Source organism: Phyllobates terribilis, unplaced genomic scaffold (genome assembly GCF_046119375.1).
Source record: "Phyllobates terribilis strain yellow unplaced genomic scaffold, ASM4611937v1 Scaffold_86__1_contigs__length_6382490, whole genome shotgun sequence".
NCBI lineage: Eukaryota > Metazoa > Chordata > Amphibia > Anura > Dendrobatidae > Phyllobates > Phyllobates terribilis.
Window position 1 is genome coordinate 5392713 of NW_027362846.1, and position 27118 is coordinate 5419830.

Sequence of the window (27118 nt, forward strand, 5' to 3'; positions counted from 1 at the left end):
CATACCAGGATGGGGATGAGGGGTGCCATGCATACCAGGATTGGGGGTGAGGGGTGCCATGCATACCAGGATAGGGATGAGGGGTGCCATGCATACCAGGATGGGGATGAGGGGTGCCATGCATACCAGGATTGGGGGTGAGGGGTGCCATGCATACCAGGATAGGGATGGGGGCAGCACAAATACCAGGATGGAGGCAGCACATACCAGCATGGGAGACCATATACCAATAAAAATGCTCGCCACCCGGGCGTAGAGCGGGCTCAGTAGCTAGTCTTATATAATGCATACAGTCATGGCCGAAAGTGTATTTTAGCAGGGTGCCAACAATGTCGTCTGGCCTATTTTTGGAGTTTATTTTCTCTTTTTATTTTTGTGTTGTTCCAATACCCACAAAGGAAATAAACCTGTGTATAACAAAACAGGAGAAATACTTCATTTTCTGGAACAATTTCAAGGGCGCCAACACTTTCGGCCATGACTGTATATAGAGAAATGTGAGACAATATAGAGATTAAAAATATAATTTATTAGATCGCAATTAAAAACACATAAAAATACAAAAAGTCATTTAAGAGGGATAAACGTAATCACAAAAAGAAATGAAATAGGGCATCTGGATGAACCCTGGATAAGTCCTAAGCATACAGCCTTAAAGGGGTAATCCCATCTCCAAAATCCTATCCCAAAATATAGTCGGGGTGATAATAATAATAATAGCAAATACCTCCAATTAGAAATGTGGTATAGTTCTCCTGATTCTCTATGTCGCTTACCCCATGTGCAGAGCATTGCAGTAGCTTAGGTATCCCTGGTTATCACCACTGGCAACTGACTGTCACTATATGAGTGGTAGTAACCATAGATACCTAAGCTACTACAATGCCCTGCACATGGGGTAAGCGACATAGCGCATCAGAAGAACTATACTATATTTCTAATTGGAGATATTTGCTTATATTATTATGTCTTGAGTCATAGTTTCATTACACTTCGATTTGTATAGAGAAATGTTATAAAATATAAGGCATTGATATTGAAAAATAATAAAATCAGATTTATTCTTGGCAGATGACTGTGGTGTCAAACCAGATACCTATGAAAAGCGTGCCATTATTCCAGCTATACCTCCAGCCCTTCAGAGCAAAAATCAATCATCTGAGCCTTTTCAATCCGTCATCTATTTGGATTCATCACAGACTGTTAAGCAAAATGAAAGCCAGAGAAAGGATTTCGAACATCAAATAATTCTCACAGAGAAGAAACCATTTTCATGTTCAGAATGTGGGAAATGTTTTAAACATAAATCTAAATTGCTGACACATCAGAGAATTCACACAGGAGAAAAGCCGTTTTCATGTTCAGAATGTGGGAAATGTTTTAGGCAGAAATCACATTTCCTTATGCATCAGAAAATTCACACGGGGGAGAAGCCATATTCATGTTCAGAATGTGGGAAATGTTTTAGGCAGAAATCAGATCTTCTTAAACATCAGAGAATTCACACAGGACAGAAGCCTTTTTCATGTCCAGAATGCGAGAAATGTTTTAACCACAAATCAGATCTTTTTAAACATCAGAGAACTCACACAGGGGAGAAGCCTTTTTACTGTTCAGAATGTGGGAAATGTTTTACCCAGAAATGGATTCTTGTTGTACATCAAAGAACTCACACAGGAGAGAAGCCATATTCATGTTCAGAATGTGGGAAATGTTATAGTTTGAATTCAAAACTTGTTACACATCAGAGAACTCATACAGGGGAGAAACCATTTTTATGTTCAGAATGTGGGAAACGTTATTCCCGGGAATCATATCTTCTTCATCATCTAAAAACTCATGTAGGGATATAGCAATTTTCTATAGTTCCATTTACAAATTAAAGTCACAGTTTTAGAAGAGAAAGAAAAACAATTTTCAGCACTAAATGATGATTAGGAAACAGAGATGAGCGAATCTTCCATTAGTCTCGTGTCATGAAAACCACTAACGCTGCCACCAATCCTGGACCTAAGGTCGTGGGAACAGCAGAGGCCTCTGGCCTACAAGTGATTGCAAAGCAAACTTCACAGCACACTACATATGGACTTGGACACTGCTTGTTTGGGAGGTGCCAGGGCGTGGAGAAGCAGCAGATTGCCGACGGCTACTGCCTTGGGCACCATACACTGCCACCACTCGCCATTTTAGAACGCCATCAAGATGCCTTTACTGGGCAACACACTGGTACACATTCATACCCAGCTTTCCCAAGCTCCCGAACAGTTCACTACTTGCAATCTGGCTACCAGGTAACACAACCAAGCTATTTTCTCTCCCGAGACGATGGATACTTTAAAGCAACAAAAAAACAAATTTATTAAATGTTAAATTTAATATCCAAAAGAAGCACAGTGCTTAAAAAAGTTACAAATCAAGCAATAACAAAAAGTCATACGTAAAACAGTCAAAAAGAATAAATAAACCTTACATGACTGGACCATGAGATTTATTTGCTGGGAAGATACCACTGAAAAGGTTGTTGTACTGAACGTATGTGGTTCTTCTGTATCTGACCTTGATATACGGTAAAAGAGATGTTATAAAGGTTCTCGTCAGACTCCTCACTCCCCCTTCCACTGAGGTAAGAGGGAGACGGTGTAACGGGACGGGTGGTGGAACCACTGTGCCGTGGTGCGAGGATTGCTTGGAGGGGAAACCACTGAATAGCCTCCAGACCATCTGGCCGAGGCCACTTTAGAACGGTAGACACCTTTTCGGGATCCATTTTCAAGCCAGTCTCCGAGATTATGTACCCTAGAAATGGAACAGAAGTCTGTTCAAAAATGCACTTTTTGAATTTGGAATACAGACTGCTCTTCCTAAGTCACTGCAGAACCTGGCTAACATCTCAACGGTGTGAGAGCAGTTCAGGAGAAAACACCAGGATATCGTCCAGGAACACTACTAGACACGCGTAGAGAAGGTCCCGGTAGATGTCATTCACCAGCTCTTGAAAGACTGCTGGTGCGTTGCAGAGTCCAAACGGCATTACACGATACTCATAGTGACCATCCCGAGTATTGAATGCTGTCTTCCATTCATCTCTCTGGTGAATTCGGATCAGATTGTACGCCCCTCGAAGGTCGAGTTTAGTGAAGACTCTAGAGCCTTTAAGGCGATCGCACAGCTCGGAGATGAGAGGCAAAGGGTACTTATTCTTTATAGTTATTTGATTCAGTCCCCAATAGTCGATACAGGACTGAATAAAACCGTCCTTGACGAAGAAGAATCCTGCACTAGCTGGAGAGGTGGATTTCTGGATAAATCATCAGACAGTCTAATGAAAGCATGGAGAAAAGGGAATAGGGCAGTTGAAAAAAATTTGTCTCAGAAAACGGGAATCAGTTAGGCATTTCGGATTGGAAAATGGCTTGGATGAAGTTTGGAGAAGCGACTGAGTTCATTTGAACAATAAAGGGATTGACATAGGGTCATCAGCATTGTGGAGAGGCATTGAACGGGTGAATTTTATAAAAGGAAGGGGGGTCTCAAGTACTTAAGGTGTAAAGTACTCTCGTGGTGGCGTGCGTAGGATCCTTGAACATGGCTGTAAATTGGTATGGGAGTGTCCACAGGACATGGATCTCTCGGTTATATGTGTGGTATTGGGGTCTGGTGAATTGCGGGACTTACGACAAAGGAATGCCGAGTCCCGGGTGTGGCAGTTTCAAACCATTGCGGGACTTAAGACAAAGGAATGCCGAGTCCTGGGTGTGGCGGTTTCAAACCGTTTTGAACCCCCCGGGTTTGGGGGGTTCGTGGTGCAACCGAGCTCGTAGTCCGTGGCTGGGAGCAAGTGGATCACCAGACCCTTCTTAGATTCAAGGACCTTACAGTGTGTTTATGTATATATATACAACACGTTTATTATTGCGTTAATAAAGGCTACTGCGCCAATTACATCCAAGCCATGGTGTCTGTCGTAATTGGGGGAGGGGGGAGGGTTAGAAGTAAGATGGGTAGGGGCCAACTCACCTGGAATTGACGATACTAACGTCAAGAAAAGGCTGGAGCAATGGCCTAGGCCAAAAGGGTTGGAAGCCGGCATGACAGGCCACCGGGGGAGTGGCCTGGTCTTTCTTCCCATCTTCAGGACACGACACAAGTCCCACCCACCCTCCCTAGTGATTGGTAGATCTCACATGTCACAGTGGCAATTGCCTATGACGGGCAGCTCAACCGGAGTACGAAAAATGCTTTGCTTTGTATTAGCCATTTGTGTACACTATGGCTTAAAAAAAAAAAAACTGTGCCAAGCCTGAAATCGTTATGATAAGCACCCTTCTAGGCCCAGGGGAAGGGCAGTCTATCAGCCATGGTTCCATGGAGGTTTCCACCACATGGGGTTTTTCCTCTCTTGAGCGCTGTAGGACGACTCCTTGTGAGTCGGAGGTGTGCCCGGGCTGCTCCTAGTGGGCAGGCTTGCGTAGATTCCTTGAACATGGTTATAAATTGGTATGGGAGTGTCCATAGGACATAGATCCCTCAGTTATATGTGTGGTATTGGGGTCTGGTGAATTGCGGGACTTACGACAAAGGAACGTTGAGTCCCGGGTGTTGGGGTTTCAAACCGTTTTGACCCTCCGGGTTTGGGAAGTTCGTGGGGCTCCTGAGCTGTTAGTGTGTGCCTGAAAACAAGTGGAGTTGTGTCATTGGGATCACCAGACCCTTCTTAGATTCAATGACCTTACCGCATCTTTATGTATGTATGTATTGTAATGCAGCGGCATTACTATAATGGTCCAGGGTGTGTTTTGGCTGACCGTGTACCTCCCCCTCAGGTGACAGATCACATGACTGTGACATCAGCACAGGTCCTATGTGCACTGGAAGATATATAAACCCTGGTAGTTTTGAAACAGGTGTGTGAAAAGGCGTGAGGCCTGATCCCTGTGTCTGGGACACCATTAGCCTGGTGAGGCAAGAGGCTAGATCCCTGTGTTTGGGACGCTAGTAGCCCTGGAAGGCACATGGCTTGCAGACCACGGCTGGGGAGCCTTAAAGTTACAGCTGTGGCAGAACGGAGCTGAGAGAAGCAGCTAAGACCCGGCAAAGGTAAAAATGGTTCTTTATATGGACATTGATGCTGTACCTTGCTGAACTCTGTATCTGAAGCCAAGCGGGCACAGCTGCCACTGAAAGGCTCTAGGATATTATGTGTGTAACATTCCTGCGAGCCACTGAGATGGACTATGTTATAAGCAGTTTATGACGTGTAATAAACTGCTGGACTTTAGTTTACTGGAAAACGTGGCTTGTGTGCTTTAATTGACCCTGTGAAGTGAGTGCCCCCCAACATGATCAATATCGCTACCTCACAGTATATATATTTATATATATATATATATATATATATATATATATATATATATATATATATATATAACACTGTTTGCCTGATTTTCTGTGCTCTCTTCATGGATCTATTGCTGCCTGACTTTGGACCTAGTTCTGACCATCAACTCCTTTGCTTTGATCCTCTATTCTCCTGGTATTTTGACTTCAGACCATAACCTGGCTTTGCTTTTATCTTTTCCCTTTTGCTTATGACATGCTTTCTGGATATCTGACCCCAGAACATTTGACTATCCTGCCGCACGGCTTGTCCATGAACGGTAACTAGTGTTACAGTATGCTTGGCATTATACTTTTTTTCCTGCCACCAATGGATCTAGTTCGTACTCTCCTGGCCAGATGGCGAATCTGACCCAGATGGTCCAGAATCTGGGCAAGAGCACCAGAAGCTAGAATCCTCACAGTCCCGGCAGCAGGGTTAGTTTTTTAGTACCATGGGTGCTTCCCAAAGCTATTTGCTACTGACCGTAGTTATGACTTCTGTACCCTCTGACATGCAGCAGTTGATCTGTCCCGAACTAATGGTGGCACTTCCGGATACATTTTCGGGGGAGAAAAACCAGTTTAGGATTTTCAGGGAGAGTTACAGATTGTTTTTTTACCTTACAACCCTGGTCTTCAGGGGATGAGAGTCACTGGGTGGGAATAATTGTCCGCTGGAGGTGCTTGAGCATTTTCTTTGTCCCCACAAGCAACACAACAATGTTCTGTTGACGCCTTTTTGACGCCTTAGGGATGATCTATGATGAACCTGATGTGGTGCAGGGCTCAGAGGCAGAGATCATGAACCAGAAACGGGGGCCGCACTGCTGAGGACTATAGTTCCCAGTTCCGCAATAGTCCTTTGAAGTGCTGGGGAATGATACAGCTCTCAGGTGCCAGTTCCACTAAGGTCTTTCTGATACACTTAAGGACGCTCTGGCTCTGCATACTCCACCCTGCTCCTTGGGGGGGGCCATGACCCATGCCATTCGTATGGATCGAAGAATTTGGGAGAGATGTGGTGAGCGACAGAGGGTTTCGGTCATTCCTCCAGAGTCCATCCACTTACCTGAGGTGGAACCTACGGAGGTTGGAGCTTCCATCTCTCCTGCCGTTGAGAGGAGATGTCGGCGTGTTCTCAGACTCCAACTTTATTGTGGTCGCACTGGACATTTCCCTTAGAACTGTGTGGCAAGCCCGCAAGCAAGCAGGCCAAAAGAGCTGACAGGAAACGTCTAAGTCTGGGTGATTGTTGAAGAGGTCACCCAGTCTTCCAGGTACCCTTTTACTCCTCAAACAAGATACTGTCAAACATAGAGCTACTTTTTAAAAACCAATGGTGATATGTGTTAGCTTTAATTAACTGTGGGTCTGCTGCTAATTTCATTGATTCTGGACTGGTTCGGAAATTAGGGTTAGGGGCAGTTAGGTTGGAAAGACCTATTCAAATTTTTGCTATTGCCAAGACACCATTACTTTGGAATTTTCTCCATTTGGTTATGGTGGAGTTCACACTGATCGTGGGAACGCTTCACTCTGAGTCCATCTCCTGCTATGTGTTGGATAATTTACATGCTGGGTTAGTATTGGAGTTTCCATAGTTATGTATTCACAATCCTGTTATTAATTGATGTTGGAAGGATATTGTTAAATGGAGCCTCAATTGTTATAAGAAATGTCTTAGCTCTGTACAAATTTGCTCCGCTAGTCTGGAAGGTCTGCCGCGGTACCTGAATGATTTCGGAGATGTGGCGGAGGCGGAGATACTACCACCACATCGTTCTTAATGATTGTACAATTGATTTGGCATTAATGCCAAGTTACCTAAAGCTTGCCTGTATAATTTTTTCGGTACCTTAATGTAACGGGTCTGGGAGGCGGAACCTCTGAGCTACTATACAAGGGGGCGGTCCTTGTAAGGGAGCGGGTGGCGACCAGGGTAGACGGGCAGGCAGTCACAGCAGGTGACTGGGACAGTCTCTGAATGAACGGACAGGAGGTCACGGCAAGTGACCGGAGCAGTCTCTGGATGAACGGGCAGGAGGTCACGGCAAGTGACCGGGGCAGTCTCTGGATGAACGGGCAGGAGGTCACGGCAAGTGACCGGGGCAGTCTCTGGATGAACGGGCAGGAGGTCACGGCAAGTGACCGGGGCAGTCTCTGGGTAAAGGATTGGTACGACCTGTGGCGGCAGATGATAGACGTGAGCTCCCAGGTGAGCAGGCGAGAGTCTCTGGATAATCGGGTGGTCACAGCATGTGACGGCGGAGCCTCCAGGAAGACCAACAGACAGGTAGCAGATGAGCGCTCCCAGGTGAGCGGGCAGGAGTCTCTGGACAGGCGGGTGGTCACAGCACGTGATGGCAGAGCCTCCTGGTAGGCTAGCAGACAGGCAGCAGATGAGCGCTCCCAGGTGAGCAGGCAAGCTGGTCCTTAGACAGACTGACAGGAGTTGGAAGGCAGACCGTCGGACCTCAGGCAAGCAGGCAGGTAGAAGATGTGCGCTCCCAGGTGAGCGGGCAGGCTGGTCCTTAGACAGACTGACAGAAGTTGGAAGGCAGACCGTCGGACCTCAGGCTAGCAGGCAGGTAGCAGGATATCAGGCAGGAATTAGACAGCAGACTGGCAGGAATCTGGCAGGTATCTGGCAGGTAACTGGCAACGGGACCTGAGGGCTGAAGCAGAGTAGTGAACAGTGCTACAACATTGCTCGGGCACCTCCATTTTGGAGGAGGTGCCTTTTATATGGGAGGTCCTCCGGCAATTGGCCGGGGACTCCTTAGGATGGCGCGCGCGGTCCCTTTAAGAGAGGGGGAGCGCGCGCGCCCTAAGCACACTGCCGGGGAAGGAGCGCGTGCCGGAAGCAGCGGGGAGAGAAGTGCTGGAGGACGCCGCGCCAGGAGCGGGGAGGTGAGAGGGACGGCGTCTCTGCCTAGAACGGGGCAGAGACGCCGATGCTACACTTAACATACTGCCATGAGAGAATATGTAAATTAAAGTTTACGAAAGGGTCATAGTCATCCTTCCTCCCCTGTAACTGCTGGATTTTTCATTGCTAATAAGAAAGATGGTGGCCTCTGTTTTTGCCTCGATTTCCGGCTAAAAAATGATGGCTAAAAATACCTACCCACTTCCACTCATCCCTGACCTATATAATCAGCTTATGAGGGCTAAGTGGTTGTCTAGGGTGACCCATCCGGGAGGGTGATGAATGGAAGATGGCGTTTTTAACATTCAAAGGCCTTTTTGACGATCTTGTCATACCTTCTGGGTTAACCTATGCGCCAGCAGTATTTAAAATATTTTATGAACGATATCTTTTCTGATATTATTGGAAGGTTTATTGTGGTATAAATTGAAGATATTCTAATTTTTTTGTCCATTTTGTTTTACGAAAGCTTAGAGAGAATTCTTTATTTGTTAAATTTGGAAATATGTACCTTTTCTGTCCAAGAGATATCATTCCTGGGGTTCATTGTTGCGGCTGAAATTTTTAAGATAGATACTGGAAAGGTGCACAACATGATTGATTGGATTCAACCTCCTGACCTTAAGGCGCTACAATAGTTTTATAGGTTTTGCCAATTATGGCAGAAAATTTATTGGGGGTTTTTCACAGATTGTTAAACCTTTCACCGACCTCACATGCAAGGTGGCAGATCTTAAGTGTTGGTCGCCGGATGCTATTGGGACATTTGACAAATTGATCTCCGTTCTCCAGGAACCGTTCATTGTGGAGGTGGATGCTTCAGAGATCAGAGTAGGGGCTGTATAATGTCAAGGTTCCAAAACTTTGATTAACTTGCGACCATGAGCTTTTTTCTCTAGGAAACTTGTGTCTGCTGAGAGAAATTTTGATGTTGGGAATCGCCAGCTACTTGCGGTTAAATTAGCTTTTAATTAGCTTGAAATTTAATTTAATTAGCTTGAAGGATGGAGGCATTTTTGGAAGCGGGCAATTCATCAAGTCACGGTGGTGACTGATCATAAACATTTTGCCTATATTGAATCAACTAAATGGTCAACCCCCTAGACAGGCCAGATGATCCTTTTTCTTTTCTAGATTTAATTTTTGTATCACGGTCACGCCAGGATCTAAGGTTGTGAAGGCTGACGCTTTATCATGCAGCCTTGATTCAGTTTTTTTCCCCGGAACCTCCATCCTCCGTTGTTCATCAGGGTATGTGGTGTCTATGGTATCCTCGGAGTTGGATGCGGAGATCTGGCAACCCAGCCGTTGGCCCGGCAACCCAGCCTTTGGCCCCTTCTGCTACTCTTAAGTTCAAAATTATTTGTGCTATTCTAAGATTACGTCTATTGCAGGAGTTTTTATGAGACTGTGGGGACCCCCAACCAAACCCAGACGCTCCGCCCCCCTTTCCTGGACATTACAATAATGTAACTCTTACAACTGGATGGGTGAGGATCGGTCACAGCTTTATTAATTCTTTATACTCATTCCATTAGAAAGGCATTTTATTTCTAAAATAATTCAGCTTGTTGCAGCATGCCCTGTGTCTCCACACCGGCAAGTTGGCCAACAAGTGTAACTCTCCAACATGTCCTTTCTATTTCTAGGCCGCTGTGACTTGAAGAGTGTATGATTGTCCTTTTTTGCCATCTTCACACCAGGGAGGGTGGGTGGGACGTTCGACTCCGGGACCAACAGAGAAAGGAAGGAAGGTGGGATGCCTCGGTGTTTATGTATCCATGGGACGGCTTGTGGCAGCCGTCCCTTCCACTTAATTGGACCCTTCGGGGACTTCAGAATCACTGGTCAGTAAGGGGCAGCGAAGAGGGATCACCAATTGCTACGGCCCGGGGAGGGGCCACCACAGTCAGTGACTCCTTCCTTATTTAGTATAGAATCTACCATACTGTGGGGACCCCCAACCAAATCCCAACGCTCAGCCCCCCTACTGCCCCCCTTTCCTGGACATTACAATAATGTCACTCTTAAAACTGGATGGGTGAGGATCGGTCACAGCTTTATTAATTCTTTATACTCATTCCATTAGAAAGGCATTTTATTTCCAAATTAATTCAGCTTGTTGCAGCATGCCCTGTGTCTCCACACTGGCAAGTTGGCCAACAAATGTAACTCTCCAAAATGTACTTTCTATTTCCGGGCCACGGAGGATCCTGCGTACTCGTATGCAGGACTCCGACCCCCACCCATCATCATTAACGCTTGTTCCACTCCGTCCCGGAGTCCTGACAGGAATATGTCCAGTCCAATATCTGTTAAGTGAACACCGTCGGGCCGTATGAGGCCTGCTTTATCTCCTTCCAGTTCTCGGTGTCTTATCACTACGCCACCTCTTTAACAAATTTTGCCATCCGAATATTTATTACCCGCCTTGTCCGTTCGATGGCCGTGATGTCTCGAGCACCTCGCCATATCGCTCTCTGCACAATCTCAGACGATACTATAGATAGTTTGGTGAAAAATTCTGCGAAGCGCTCAGTGTCTAGTTTCATTATTGCCATTAGTTATGTGCTCTTGTAGTGACCTAGGTCATTTCCCTCGGCGTGTATAACTAATATGACCGGACCTCTTGCCTCTCTACCTATCTCAATTACCTTTTGTAGTACCTGTGGCCATCGCAGGCCTCTAATACCTCTCCAGTTGAAATATGTTATGAAACCCTAATTTCCTCCTGCCAGGGCGGACTTTCGCCCTTTTTTCTACCAGTATATGTACGAGTGGCCTATGAACCACATTGTTGGCTTAGCGTCACCTGTAAAAGAAACAAACCACGTTAGGATAACAAGTCCGGTCTTATGTATCTCGCAAAACACGCGGATTGCCATCTCCCTATCCTCTGCACTTCCGTTTCTGACAGTCCTGCTCTTGCTGCATCCGTGGCTGCGCCTATGCGAAATGAGTGTGTCCCGTAATCTTTAGGGTGGTACCCTGCGGATGTTAGGCATTTATTAAATATAGATTGGAACTGGTATCTAGATAATGGAGTTCCGTCAATGTGTGATAGGAAGAAATTACTTTGTGGCCTGATGGCTGTATATGTTTTTACTATTATTACCGGACACAGTGTACCGTTAGTGGGTTGTAAAAGCACCCAAGTGACCCTGCCCGCTGGATCCGTTTTCGATTTGCGTATGTGTAGGTGTATAGCATTATTGGCTATGACTATGTCCTGGTGTAATAAGCCTCCACTGGTGGTAATTTTGGATCCAGGGACTAATTCGTTTATGCGTAGCGCCCCGAAGAAGGCGATCGCAAATGCAGTAGACAGTAGTGTCGCTTCAAATTGTGAGTGTCATGTTAATGGTGTTAGGGATATGATTCGGGAAAGCAATTTTAATGATACGGGACGTTTGCAATCCTGACTTGGCTGACCCCTTTTCCAGCCTTTTATGGATTGTCTGATGATGAATCTCTTTGTCACATCTCCCCAATTCAGTAGTTGGAAGTGAAACGCTAATCCGGTCAGACACCGCTGCGCTGACGCCCCTGATATGCCCCTCATCACTAGCTGGTGGAGAAATTCTATGGTGACTTGTAACCTGGCTTGTTCACATTGGTCAACCCGTCTGCCTGCTACTAGTCGTGTCCACAGTTCCCATGCCTTACCGTATGCTTGCCATGTCGACGGGGTGACTGACGCTCTGATTAATGGCATCAGCTGTTCGCCACTATATCCCATAGGGAGGGTGGACAACTGGTGCCCGATGGGTGGGAGTTGGGGAGGAGCTCTCTGATAACCTGCCAATTGAATTGTGATAAAGCGTTAGCAGCAGCGTTAGACGCCTCAGCATCGTGGCTTGCGCGGACCCATATATTGTGTTTTAGGAACAGGAATGCTAGCCGGCGTAGTAGGCCTAGCACTGGGAGAGACGATGATGCCAACTTATTTACGCAGTGCGCTAGGCTGGTGTTTTTTGTTATGAAGCGTATATTTTTGTTCGCCGGGTGCGTGTCCCATATTTCTATTGCTACCACTATTGGGAAGAGTTCCAGAAGTGTCTGTTTTTTTGTTAACCATTGTTCAGACCAATACGGAGGCCATAAGCCTGTGCACCACTGGTTATCTAGTATCGCTGCATATCCGCCCGCTTCTGCCACCCCGGTGAATAATCTTAGTTCAGTGTTGGACTGTTCTGCTGACATAAATAACGTGTGACCATTGAATGATTGTAAGAAGTTTTTCCACACCTCTAAGTCCGCCCGAAGCTGCCTGGTGATTCTGATTCTATGACTCGGTTTTAATGCACGTTTTGTTGCAAGGGATAAACGACGAGAAAAAAACGTTCCAACTGGCTTCACCCGGCTCGCGAACACGAGGAGGCCTAGTAACACTTGCATCTGTTGTAGTGTTACTTTCCGTACCGCGCAAAATCTCTCAATCAGGTGTAATGTTTTTTCTATTTTTTCCGTTGAGAGGCGGAACAACCTTGCTGTGGTGTCGATTTCGATGCCTAAGAATGATAGCTTTGTTGTGGGGCCTATGGTTTTTGTAGGGCATAATGGGACTCCGAACCGTCGAGAGATGTTTGTGAATTCGTTAAGTTATGATTGGCATTGATTTGAGTCTTTGGGTCCGACGAATAGGAAGTCATCTAGGTAATGTGTGAAGGACCTATTGCCGGTTTCGTACCTCAACACCCATTCTAGGAAGGAACTGAATAGTTCGAAGTAATAACAAGATATTGAACAACCCATTGGGAGGCAAGTGTCGTAGAAGTATTCATTGTCCACTTGGCATCCCAGCAGGTGGTAGCAATTTGGGTGCACCGGTAGTAGGCGAAAGGCGGATTCTATGTCTGATTTAGCGAGCAGCGCTCCGGGCCCCGCATCGCGTACTAACATTACTGCTCTGTCGAACGACGCGTAGGAGACCGAGGCGTCTTCAGACGAAATACCGTCATTTATAGACTCTCCTTTTGGGTAAGATAAATGATGGATAAGCCGGAATGAACCTGGCTCTTTCTTGGGGATTATTCCCAGAGGGGAAACTCTTAGGTTACTGAATGGTGGTGTTGGGAAAGGGCCCGCCACTCTGCCTAGAGCTAATTCTTTTTGTATTTTTTGCCTAAGTATTTCAGGGTGCTCTTTTGCAGATTTAAGGTTATTTGCAAAGGTGGGCGATTTATTAAGTTTGAAAGGGATGAAAAAACCGTATGTGAAACCAAAACGTAACTGCCCCGCTGCGCCTTTCTTAGGATATTGGTCTAGCCAGGGGCCCATCGCGTTTACGCTCACCGGGGTCCCTGGATTCTGACTGTGGGAGTTTAATTGATAATTTGCTTGCGGGATGAGAACATCTTGCCGCGGGGTGGGCTCCCCCGCAGGCTGAGCATTCATGTTTGTATCTGCATAAGGCGTAGAAACGACAGTGTCCCTCATTGTACTGCCAGCAGGCCCCTGGTCTACGCACGACCACTGAATTTTGGCCTGCTGTTGCCGGTTGTCCAGTAGCCATTGTTGGAAAGGGATGGTGTTTCTGTGACAGCATTATTCGCAACCATACGTCTGTAGCTTTTACCCCCCAGCCTAGCTGTGGTTGCAGGGCCAACCACCTCCGGAACTCTTCATCATAGCGCCACCATGCTGAACCGCCGTGGGCTTTGTATAAGTTATACACCGTATCCTGGTATATGAATAGTTCCGAGCGGCATTCCGGATGCTTTTGGCCCATGATGCAACCCAGCACAGAAAACGGCTGTAACCAGTTACTCATTGTCTTTGCGACCTTTTGTCTGTTTCTGTCGAATGGTCTGTCAGCTATCCTTCTCTCTTTGTCTATAGTATGTTGGTCAGCGGTTACTAGTGACCAAATGTCGATGTAGTCATTATTCCATATTTTAATTCTGGTTTCCTCGTCTATGTGTGAGCCTAATGGGCTAATCCTGCAAAAGAATGCGTCCTTGTGTACGCTGGCTAATGGTAGTAGAATTATGTATTGCGCCTGGTGGCGCGGATAGTTGTTCGACTATGGCCTTAAGGGCCGCTATTAAGTTGCTGTTACTATTTCCCATTTCAGTTATACTTATATTGCACTCACCCATTTCTGCGGCTGGAGGAGGGACTCCGATGTGTGGAGGGACTCCGACACCAGTCTCGCTCGGGGTGAGCTGCGTGCCTCTGCTCGCAGACCTGCGTGAAATCGTTGCATCGTGCAAGCTGTAAGCTCTGGAGGGTGCCATTGTATCATTTCTGTCTCCCGGAGGACGGGATCGGTGCAAGCGGCTGTTGCGGCTCAACAATGCGCCCGACTTCTCTGATGCGGAGGATGGTGAGCACCACCTTGAGGACCGCGACCTGTGACCCCTCCTGTGGGATGCCGATCTCCGATTTGCTTGTGACGACCGCTTCCTTCGCCGGTGACTCGTGTGCGATGATGTAGATCTGTCGTCGGAGGAACTACAGCGAGTTCGCCTGGAGCAAGTACGCCTGGAGTCTCTGTGTCCCTGAGGGTGTATGTGGGGTTCTGCGCAGTATACATGTGTCCCGCCGGGATGTGGCGGTGCTATTTGTGGCCAGCTGGAGGGCGATGCTATAGCGGTGTCAGGCGCGTGCGTCGTTGCGCAATTATAGGGGTATTTGGAGGAGGCGAGGATGGGCGCTGAAGTGTTAAAGCTCCGCATAGTGTCCATCAGGGGGGTATTGACCTTGTGACTGGGCGCTGGATGGGCTGCGGTGATTACAGGGGCAGCCATGTCCCCTGGATGTGTAGTGTCACGTGTTCTGTTTTGGGAACTTATTCTTTTAATTTTAATAGGGGCTTTTCTGCGGGGGGGGGGTTTCGGGGGGAGGCAGAACATAGCCCCCGACAGAGGATTCCTGTCTGGAGCTCTGCTCTGCCACAGCCCCTGCTGTGTGTTGAGGGGGAGGTGACTGATAAATGTGTGGCCTGCAACTTCTTCTGTGTGGCTGCGGGGTGCTGTGCCTAAAGCGCTCTGGAGGGCGGGTGTGCCTGCTGGACCTCCGCTCTCCAGGGCGCCCCTCGGCAGGATGCGGGACGGGAGTGTTTAGGGGGGTGGGGAATGACAGGCTCTGTGCTGTTTCCAGCACCGGCAGCAGGCAGGAGACCTGAATCCACTCTGTGCCCGCCGCCGACACAGAAGACAGCCCGCACTCATTTATTAGTGCAGCGGAGCCCTGCGCCCGCTGTGAGTGCGGCGCAGGATCCACCACCGCACCAGCCCGCAGCCTCCTGCTCTGCCCCGTGGGGCGGGCAGGCGCCCCGCACATGCGCATCGAGCGCTTCCTGCTTTTCAGCTCCGCCTCCCCCAGCATGCCTCTCCAGCCCAGTAGAGTCGCGCGCCTGCTCCCCCGCGCGACCGCAGAGAGGAACCCCCCAACCCCACGCCAGCGCACCCGCCGCCCCGCCTCGGACGCCCGCTCTCCCGCCCCGGCATGCGCACGATGAGCCGCCGCAGCCGACCGCCGTCCAGCACCGGGGGGCGCCCGCCAACCCGCCCCACACTCCCACAGGGAGTGTGGCATGATGAGAGGCCTGCAGCTGTGCGTCTGCGCCGGCCGGGCGAGAATGAAGGACAGGGCCAGACAGCGGCAAAAGTGCAGCCCCCTGTCCCAGGCGATCCGACCGCAGCACGTTGAGTGGGGGCCTTCCAGAGGGAACTTGAACCCGATGAAGTGGGCCCAAGGGGTGAGGGGATTGGGGGATATGATGTTCCCATAAGGGGTTGAGGGCCAGTGGCAGGGTTATCTGGGGAGTTAAAGCTGGGGCCAGGGGAATGAGCGCTGAGCCCCGACATGAGGGCCTGTAACCAGTGCTCGCCCCCTTGTGCAAACCCAGCCCGGAGGGCCTCAGCAATCTGACCTGATCCTGAATTGTCCATAGCGACGTTCGACTCCGGGACCAGCAAAGAAAGGAAGTAACGTGGGATGTCCTGGTGTTTATGTATCCATGGGACGGCTTGTAGCAGCCGTCCCTTTCGCTTCATTGGACCCTTCTGGGGGCTTCAGGATCACTGGTCAGTAAGGGGCAGCAAAGAGGGGGTCACCAATCGCCACGGCCCGGGGAGGGGCCACCACAGTCAGTGACTCCTTCCTTATTTAGTATGGAGTCTACCAAAACTTTATGTACATGCATAAATAGAGACAGAAGGACAATGAAAAAAACACTAAAAAAATGCAGCAAGACCTTAGTTTTTGACGCAGCTGATTTCCTGCCAGATATTAGGTTTTGCTGCAGATTTATGAGCTGAAAAACCCAACATGTATGCACATAGCCTTACAGAAGCAATGTCAATATCATGTGGTATATTGCGATACAAAGAAACAGAATCTAATGTTACACACGTGTAAGTGGTGCACCATTGCACCGAGCTTAAAATGTTATTCAGGTATTGAGGCTTGTGGCTCCTTTAAAAGGACCTGTCATTATGATGAACCCGCCTCTAAGCTGTCTATATGGGCAAGTAAGTCATAGAAAGATGAATACAATTGAACTTTGATATCCGCGATCCGATGTCTTATTCCAGAGAAATCCACGTTTTTCTTAATATGTTAATGAGCTGTTTAGATCTATGGGCTGGACCGAGATCTCCCCTAGAATCTGTCTCCAGAGCTTATTTTAAATTAAAGGAGTCACCAGTGTGAGACATGTAGAGGAGGAGAGTCGACTGTCACATGTAGCTCCGCTCCGTACACCTCGTACATGCACTGCTCCGCTCCGTACACCTCGTACATGCACTGCTCCGCTCCGTACACCTCGTACATGCACTGCTCCGCTCCGTACACCTCGTACACACGCGGCTCCGCTCCGTACACCTCGTACACACGCGGCTCCGCTCCATACACCTCGTACACACGCGGCTCCGCTCCGTACACCTCGTACACACGCGGCTCCGCTCCGTACACCTCGTACACACGTGGCTCCGCTCCGTACACCTCGTACACACGTGGCTCCGCTCCGTACACCTCGTACACGCGCTGCTCCGCTCCGTACACCTCGTACATGCACTGCTCCGCTCCGTACACCTCGTACACACGCGGCTCCGCTCTGTACACCTTGTACACGTGCGGCTCCGCTCTGTACACCTCGTTCACGCACTGCCCCGCTCCATACACCTCGTACACACGCGGCTCCGCTCCGTACCCCTCGTACACACGCGGCTCCGCTCCGTACACCTCGTACACACGCGGCTCCGCTCCGTACACCTCGCACACACGCGGCTCCGCTCCGTACACCTCGTACACACGCAGCTCTGCTACATCCACACTGTAAACCCCTCCTGACCCCACACATAAACTTCAGCTCATCCAGCACCATGACAACCAGCACAGCAGAGTCCTGCATCCACCGAGGCCCCTGATCATGTGACCCCTGACTCCTCCCCTCCTGTGACCTCATCACAGGTCCTGTGGGCACAGAGCAGCCATATATGTGGTGGCCTCTCTGCAGGTGGAGGTATGTGGAGGCGGCTCTGCAGGTGGAGGTGTGTGGTGGCGGCTCTGCAGGTGGAGGTATGTGGTGGCGGCTCTGCAGGTGGAGGTGTGTGGTGGCGGCTCTGCAGGTGGAGGTGTGTGGTGGCGGCTCTGCAGGTGGAGGTGTGTGGAGGCGGCTCTGCAGGTGGAGGTGTGTGGTGGCGGCTCTGCAGGTGGAGGTGTGTGGTGGCGGCTCTGCAGGTGGAGGTGTGTGGTGGCGGCTCTGCAGGTGGAGGTGTGTGGTGGCGGCTCTGCAGGTGGAGGTGTGTGGTGGCGGCTCTGCAGGTGGAGGTGTGTGGTGGCGGCTCTGCAGGTGGAGGTGTGTGGTGGCGGCTCTGCAGGTGGAGGTGTGTGGTGGCGGCTCTGCAGGTGGAGGTGTGTGGTGGCGGCTCTGCAGGTGGAGGTGTGTGGTGGCGGCTCTGCAGGTGGAGGTATGTGGTGGCGGCTCTGCAGGTGGAGGTATGTGGTGGCGGCTCTGCAGGTGGAGGTATGTGGTGGCGGCTCTGCAGGTGGAGGTATGTGGTGGCGGCTCTGCAGGTGGAGGTATGTGGTGGCGGCTCTGCAGGTGGAGGTATGTGGTGGCGGCTCTGCAGGTGGAGGTATGTGGTGGCGGCTCTGCAGGTGGAGGTATGTGGTGGCGGCTCTGCAGGTGGAGGTATGTGGTGGTGGCTCTGCAGGTGGAGGTATGTGGTGGCGGCTCTGCAGGTGGAGGTGTGAGGAGGCGGCTCTGCAGGTGGAGGTCGGTGCCGTCTCCATTACTCTCTAGCAGGATTCGGCTTCGGTCTCTTGGACGTCATCTTCTTCTCGTCTTCTTCATGTAGTGAAGGCTCCTCCAGACGTCTCCGGCAGCCGCTCCCTGGATCACGCGCAGCACATTGAGGCCATTAGTGAACGATCCTTTTCCTTTTCTCGTTAATGTGAAGAAATGAGTTTGTTGTGAAATCGCCCAGAAGTGAGAATCTCCCTAATAACAGACGGAGTCCTGTGACCTCACTATAACACCCGTCTCCAGCCTCAGAGCAAAGCGCCCCCGCCTGAAAGGACTTTGGGGTCTTATCTGCTGTTTCAGGTCACTTCTTATAACTGTTTTAAGTTAAAGAAAGTGAACGTGTGAACAGCGAGTTGTTCATCATTATCTTCCATCTTCTAGAAAATTTACCTTAAACCTTAGTGGATGGAGAAGGACAAGAAGACGATGGTGGAGAGGATATTCCACCTCACCCTAGAGATCCTCTTCCGGCTTACTGGAGAGGTGAGAGATTCTGATGACGTCACATTACATCATTCTTATCTATGGGAATAACAGATGGACAGAACTGGAGAGGTGAGGACTCTGGAAATGTCTGGAGGGAGATTTATTAATGTGTCTCTCCATAACCAGGATTACACAGTAGTGAAGAAGACCTCTAGTGAGCGCTGTCAGGACCCTGTGTCTGAGGGATGGGGAAGACCCCTGAGCCCAATCATGGGACCTCCACCTCACCCCCTGATACATGAGGACATCAATGACCAGAAGATCCTAGAACTCGCCTACAAGATGATTGAGCTGCTGACTGGAGAGGTGATACTGCTGGGAATGCTGGGACATTATACAGTAATGCTATTGTGGCGCCCCTGAGGGTTCAGTCACCACAGAGGTACTGCATCTCACCCAGAGGTGTGGTATCTCACTCTCAGGTAAGGAGGGAGTACTGCCCGGGACCCTAACACCTGCATCCAACACTACACTACTCCAGACCAGCAGAAGGGGCAAGATGCGCTGCTCCTCTGCTGAGCCCTGTCGCTGTCTGGAGTGGGGGGAACCAAAGTAGGGGGAACCATGTAGTGGGTGTGGGTGGAGGAAGAAGTTCAAGGGAGCTCAGTAAGAAGTGATATAAAAAGGGGTGGAACCATCTAGAAGGGTTCCAGTCTGAGGAGAGAGTCAGAGGAAGAGTTGGAAGCAGGAGCTCTGCTCAGGGGAAGCGCGGGCCTGAGTGAGGAGGCCCAGGAGAAAGAGAGGAGGAAGCAACGGGAGCAGAGAGAAGGCTCCAGGAGTGAAGAAAGGATCCCAACGGTACGGGCAGTGCTGGAGGCCACCCATACGCCCGAGTCTACCTGGCGGTGGAGGGATCGGGTTGCAGAGGGGACCGGCCCCTAACTAGTGAGAATTACAATATTCAACTAGGTAACCGGAGGGTGCAGCATTTCAAGTGCTGCAGCCTAAACACCACATCTATTTCACCAAGAAGGTTGCCATAGAGGGCCCAGGGGACAGAGAAGACGTCGCCCGACAAGGCCCGTGGCCATTGGATTGGAACACTGGGTGTGAGGTGCAGGGAGACGGCCAGAAGGAACACACAGAAGGGGGTCCCGTTATATACTCCGGAGGTACCTGAGGGTTTGCTGAACCCCTCCCTGAGTAAGCACAGGACGACGTGGGAAGTTATGATCTGCAGTTGTAACCAGGAGCAAAGTGAGAACTGTGAGTAAATCCAGAAGGCTGCACCCCACAGTCTCTGTGAATTAATACTGCTGCGCCATCATCCCCTGCACTACACCGCACAGCAACATCTATAACATCACCATTTCCTGCCCTGGAGCTAAGCTCTGCCTGTGGAGAGCACTATCATCGGGTCCAGAGGTTCTGCACCGCAGCGGCAGCTCCATATAGCCGCATACCACAGGTGGCATCACGAACATTATATAAAAACTATAAATCCCCTTTCTCAAATTCCCCTTTTATTGACCGCCCTGGGTCATGGACCGGGTCACCGCCACTGTGACATCTCCCCTAGCAACGACCGGCCCGGCTACCGAGTACCCTACGGCCCAGGGGGCACGTCACTATGAAGAGATCGGGAGATGACGGTATCATTGTATGTGTCAGGTTCCTATAAGGTGTCGGGATGTCGCAGTCTATTTCTCCATGGAGGAGTGGGAGTATTTAGAAGGACACAAAGATCTGTACAAGGACGTCATGATGGAGGTTCCCCAGCCCCTCACATCACCAGGTAATAGACAGGACTAAATACACACGGCCTATAATTATCTGTATGTAAAGAATGAATTCAGTCCCTGTATGTGTTTCCTCCAGATCTATCCAGTAAGAGGACAACACCAGAGAGATGTCCCCATCCTCTTCTTCCACAGGACTGTAAACAAGAAGATCCCGATGTTCCTCAGGATCATCAGGTAGATGGAGAGAAGGTGTCATGAGATCTCCCCTATGATGTGTAGACGGCTGTGAAGGTCTTGTGCTCAGTCTTGTTTTATCCACCAGTATTATATGTTTTATACTTGTGTAATGAGAACGGTGGAGATGGTAGGATTAGAGCTGATCATAGATGGGACTTCTCCATCTGTCTGTGACTTTTACAATATTTGTTTCAGGGTGAAGATCTGACCCATATTAATACTATAGAGACATATGTGAGGGGTGATGAGCGGTGTAAAGAGGAGATTCCTACATATGACCACCCAGGTAAGTAGTGACCACTAGATACAGAGAAGTCACAGATCCTGTGGTCATTATATTATGAGTTTGATCACACAAGTAATTGACGTGCATTTTACTTGCAGATAGATTTGATGCATAACAAAAAAAACACCTTTTTTATATACATTTTTTGATTAACGCATTTTGGCAGCAAAGTTTCATTGCTGAAATGAAATTTTATTTGCTGTAGAAAGGCACCATGTCTCCAATTGTAATGTAGTTGTGAGTTGCCAGATTACAGCTGAATGTCAAGAAGAGAGCCGGGTCACACACAGAAGTCAGGCAGGTGGACATCTAAGATGGAGAAGCGAAGGTCAATATCTAGCAGCAGTACACGTCCCGGAAGAGCAGTCAAGTGAGAAGCCAAACCGTTCTGAGGTCAACAAGAAGTATGTAGGCAGATCAGGAAAGGGTTGAGAAGTAGGGTCAGGTAATAATCTGGTCAAAGCCCAGTTTTGATTCTCCATTGAACATTTCACTAGAAAAGATCAGTGACATGCACGGTAAAACATGAGCCGACTACAAAGCTGGTTCAAAGAAGTGGAGAATTGAAAAGCACCTGGTGGCTTTATATCGCAATCGATTAGTCCCTACTTTAGTGTCTACTGTTAACATCACCTTCTTATATAATACATACAGTCATGGCAGAAAGTGTATTTTGGCAACAAGGTGCCAACAATTTTGTTTTGCCTATTTTTGTAGTTTTTTCTCTCTTTTTTAAATGTGAGACAATATAGAGATTAAAAATACACCTTAATAGATCGCATTTGAAAACACATATAAATACAAAAAGTCATTTAAGAGGGATAAATGTAATCACAAAAGACAATGGAATGAGGCATCTGGATGAGTCCTGGATAAGTCCTAAGCATACAGCCTTAAAGGGGTATTCCCATCTCCAAAATCCTATCCCAAAATATAGTAGGTGTGATGATAATAATAATAGGAAATACCTCCAGTTAGAAGTGTGGTGGGGGTGTGTGGCCACGAACCCGATGTGAGAGGACGAGTAGTTCGGGAGCTCCTGGCAAGCACAGCTTCTCTACGGCATATATATAATTTATATTGCCAAATCACTCAGCCTAATAGGACCCCGTAGACACAAGACCCCAGGGTGTGACTTGGTACCGTGAGCACTGGATGCCTTTCTTCAAAAAGACTGTTACGGAGCTTCAACGCCATCTTGGACACCATCAGAAACTACCGCGGACCTTCATGTAACTCGTGATGGTGAGGGGAAGAGGGGAGACCCTCTGAAGTCCTCTTCTACAGTAAGGGAGTTGCGGCAAGGATTGGCAGCTGAAGTGAGTCGTGGGAGAGCAGTGCGGTCCGGTGCTTCCTGGGAGGTGAGGTCTGCGTCACAATCCAGGAGAATCTCAGAGCCTTCGGAGACACGCAACATGACAGGGGGTGGCATGTGAGTCTGCAGTGCAGCCCTTGCTCCCACCAAAGGAACAGAGATTTCCCTATGAAAAATCTCAGGGGTACTGGGAGCTATGAGGGACCTGGGGCCCCACTGCTAATCCGGATGGGGGTGGCTGGTTTTCCTCCCCTCCACAATCAGAAGATGAGGCAGATGCACAGGGCTTCTCTGACCACATTCCACCATGAAAGAAATATTTACAACATCTGCCCTCTAAAAATGATTTTAAAAACTGTGACAAAGTGACTGGCAGAATTCTGGAGGGGAGATATGTTTCACTGAGGCTGTTAACTTCAGTGCTGTGAAACATGGAAGTTTCTACTGCAGAGAGGTTAAACATCCATTTACAAAGGGCATGTTGTATAGGTGGATGGCTGCAGTGTGAGCGTGAGGCCATCCACCATATCTCCACCCCAAGGTGTGGTCTGGGCTTTAAATAGCCAGCCTTTTCACTCAGGTGGTGTTCAGTGTGTGGAAACTAGCTCCTGAAAGAGAGGAACTGGTGTTTGTGTGCTAGACTAGACCATGTGCTATTTCTGAACCTGAGTGACCAGACCCCGGCCGAAGTAAGGACTGTTCTATACCTTTTTTGTTTTTGTTTCCTGTTATGCCAGAAAGGCTATATTTATGTTTTGCACTTGTCCGTGGTTTATGCTGCTTCTTATAATAAACCACCAAGTTGTTTAAAGAGACAGTGTCCTGTATCTCCAAGTGCAGCAGAGCTAGAGACTCTACCACAAGTGGTGCGAGAGTGTGTGCAAGATTCCAGGAACACATGTACCTGCCACAGAGAGCGGTGGATGTCCTGGGTAAAGGCCGTCAGACACCAGAAAATGTCCGGCAGCATGGAGGGCGTAATAAAACACCTGGTCCTGACGCAGCAGCAGGAGACAAACAGGCTGTTGCTATAGCAGATACGTCAACAGCATCTGATGCAGCTTTTGGCGACCACCATCCAGGGCCGACAGACCACCCCACTTCCAGGTCCGGTTGATGACTCCCATGTCCGGAAAGCGGTAAGACGTGCGATGCAAAAAATGACTCCAGGTGACGATATAGATGCCTTTCTGACAGTTTTATGAAAGGATCACCGAGAGGGAGAAACTTCCGCCAGAACAATGGGCAAGTGCTGGTGCTATACCTGACGAGGAAACCCCAGAAGGCATATTATGATTTGGCCTTGCAAGATGCCAAAGAGTATGCCAAATTAAAAACTGAAATTTTGGCACGCTTGGGGGTAACTATGTCTGTCAGGGTACAGCGGGTCCACCGCTGGGCGTATCACCACAAGAAACCCCCTCGGTCCCAAATGTTTGACCTGTTGAACCTGGTCCAAAAATGGATGCAGCCAGAGTCCTCTAACCTGGCGCAGATGGTAGAGCGAGTGGTGATGGACCGATTTGTGCATTCCCTGCCAAGGCCAATAGAGACTTGGGTTGCCCAGGGTGATCTCCGGAACGCTAATGAACTGGTTAGTTTGGTCGAGAGGTATCAGGGGGCCGAGGGTTCCTTGGGAAAGCAGCCCACTCCATACTGGGGAACTCCCCAGGGGGCGAAGGCCTAAAAAGGGGTAGGGCATCCAAGGTCCAAAGGGGTGGGGGAGCTAATGCCCAAGGTCCCTGCGGGTGATGATATATGCTGGAGATGTCACGGCCCAGGCCATGTAGCTGCCCCCTGACCACAGAACAGATGGACTGCAGCCTGGGACGCCGCTGTTCCTTCTATGCCTAACCCGCCTGCAGTGTGGACTATCAGCCCGGTGAGGGGCCACAGTCATGTCCCGTGCCCATTAATGGGGTACTGGTGGCAGGAATCTTGGACTCAGGGATTTTGGTGACTCTAATAAGGGCAACGCTCCCACATCAGTTGATCCCCGGGAAAACGTGGGTGAACTGTGCATTCACGGGGACGCCAAGGATTATCCTATTGTTAGAGTTATTATACAAACTAACTGTGGGGCTGAGTCCCATGAGGTTGGGGTGGTTAAAGACACCCCAATAATAGGGCGGGACTTCAGCCTGTTCTGGGACTTGTGGTAGAAAGCGGGGGTACCAAGTGTCTCGAACAGGAGCTTGTTACACCATGATGCATCACAGTAAGAGGCAGATTAGTTCCCCCCCTGTGTGTCCTTGCTGGTGACAAGGACGAGACGGTGACCCCAGAGGCCGAGATTCTGGATTTGGGGGTGTCTGGGGGAAATTTTGGCAAATGCAGGATCTTACCTTGAAGAATGCATTTGATAGTGTATCTGTAATCAATGGGGTTGCTGAAGAGTTGGGGGTTGACACCAGGTTCCCATATTTTACACTCAATGGGGAACTTCTTTACCGGATCACTAAGCCAAAAGGGGATAGAGCAGTTGATGGTGCCGGGTTCCTACAGGAGTAAGGTATTAGACCTGGCCCATTCTCATATCTTGGGTGGGCATCTAGCGGTAGACAAAACTTGGGAGCGGGTCCTGCAGAGGTTCTACTGGCCTGAATGTCACCTAGAAATTGTGAACTACTGCCAGTCCTGCCCTGCCCAGATGGACCAGGGAATGCCTTTTATGTCTAAGGTGATGAGGTAGTTGTGTAAGTCTCTCCAGATTACACAACTCCAGACGTTTGTATACCATCTGCAGATGGCCGGCGTGTTGGAGAAATTCAACAAGAACTTGAAGTCTATGCTGAAGAAGGTCGTAGAGAAGGATGGGCGAAACTGGGATTGCCTATTGCCATACCTGCTTTTCTAAATTAGGAAGTTCCCCAGAGCTCTACGGGATTCTCACCGTTTGAGCTGCTACATGGACGGCACCCTCAGGGATTTCTGGACATAGCGAAGGAGACCAGGTCACTCACCCTACGGGCTGATGTCAAGGCCACTAAGAGAATAGTTTTAAGGGTGAGAATTTTTGGAGAGAGAGCCTGCAGGGGTTCAAATGGGTCAATAGTGAGCGCATTTAAAACCAAATTCAGATCCCAGGGAGGAATTCTGCAAGTCTGAACTAGTCTAGATCTGGTGCAGGATTTAATGAATCTAGACACCCACCTGTTCCCTGCTAGGTTGCAATTATAGAGCGCTCCAGAGCCGATACCTGAACTTTGAGTGTTCCTGTGGCCAACCCCAGGTCATGTCCTTTCTGCAAGAACTCCAGGACATCATTAATTGGAGGTTTATCCGATAATGGGGCATCTATAAAATTTAGGAACTTCCCCCAAATTCTGCTATAAATTTTAGTTGTTATGGGCTTCCTACTATCCAGTAGGGTAGAAACAAGGCCTGGTGAGAACCCGTTATTACTCAGTAATGCCCTCTCAAATTCCACACTGCAAGATGGAATCCTTTGGCCTGCTTGTGCAATACCGCCCCCTGGTTGAGAAGGTCTGACCTTTCTGGCAGGACACAGGGATCTGAAACCGACATTAGACGAAGCAGGGAGAACCAAGGTCTTTTTGGCCAAAAAGGGGCTATTAGAATTTTCCTCACAACTGTTGGGGGAAAGGCATAGGCCTTTCTGAACTTCCAAGGAACCTGAAGGGCGTCTACAGCATAGGGATTCTCTGTTGGGTCTAGTGAACAGAATTTCTCCACCTTTCTGTTTGCCCTGGTGGCGAACAAATCTATGTCCGGTGGCCCCCATAGTTGGATACTCTGCTGGAAGACTACCGAGTTTAGGGCCCACTCCCCTTGTCTTAAGGTGTTGCAACTCAGAAAATCTTCCTTTGAATTCTCCACCCCCCCTTATGTGTAGAACGCTGAGGGATGGAGGATGCTGTAACGCTAGCTGCAGGATCCTGTTTGCCACTACCATCAGGGAGCGCGATCTTGTTCCTCCCTGGTGATTTATGTAAGCCACTGTTGTCCGATTGTCTTACCTGACCTGGACATGGTGACCCTGAATGTGGGAAAGGAAGCCTATCAGGGATTTCTCCAATGCCAAAAGCTCTTTTAAGTTCGATGATGCCTCTCGTAACATGCCCAGTGTCCCTGAACTGAGAGATCCGCTAGATGACCCCCCCCCCCCCAGCCGGAACCGCTCGCATCGGTTGTAATTATATGGTCTACTGGTCTGGACCACTGCGTGCCTGAGGTCAGATTTCCTCTGTTTGTCCCCCAAGAGAGGGAGTCTATAGTTTCAAAGGAAAGAGAGAGTCTTCTTTCTAAACGCCCGTTGAAGGATCTCTGCACCGACAGGACCTCCCACTGAAGAAGCATCATATGACCTTGGACCCATTTGACTGCTAGGAGACAGGACTTCATGGAGCCCAGTAGGGACATTGCTTCTCTCAAGGACATCACCAGAGACTCTGTAGCCTTTGTGACCAAATTGATTACTTTGCAAACCTTGTCTTCTGGGAGGAAGCAGGCTTGGAGATTAGTATTTAGGGTTAGGCCCAGAAAGATTTGAGTCCTTGAGGGGGTTAGTTTTGATTTTTGAGAA

General features: G+C 49.1%; 1 pseudogene; it reads left to right on the forward strand.

Moving 5' to 3' along the window:
• Nucleotides 1-27118, forward strand: part of LOC141197716 (uncharacterized) — a 157510-nt pseudogene that overhangs the window by 54495 nt on the left and 75897 nt on the right.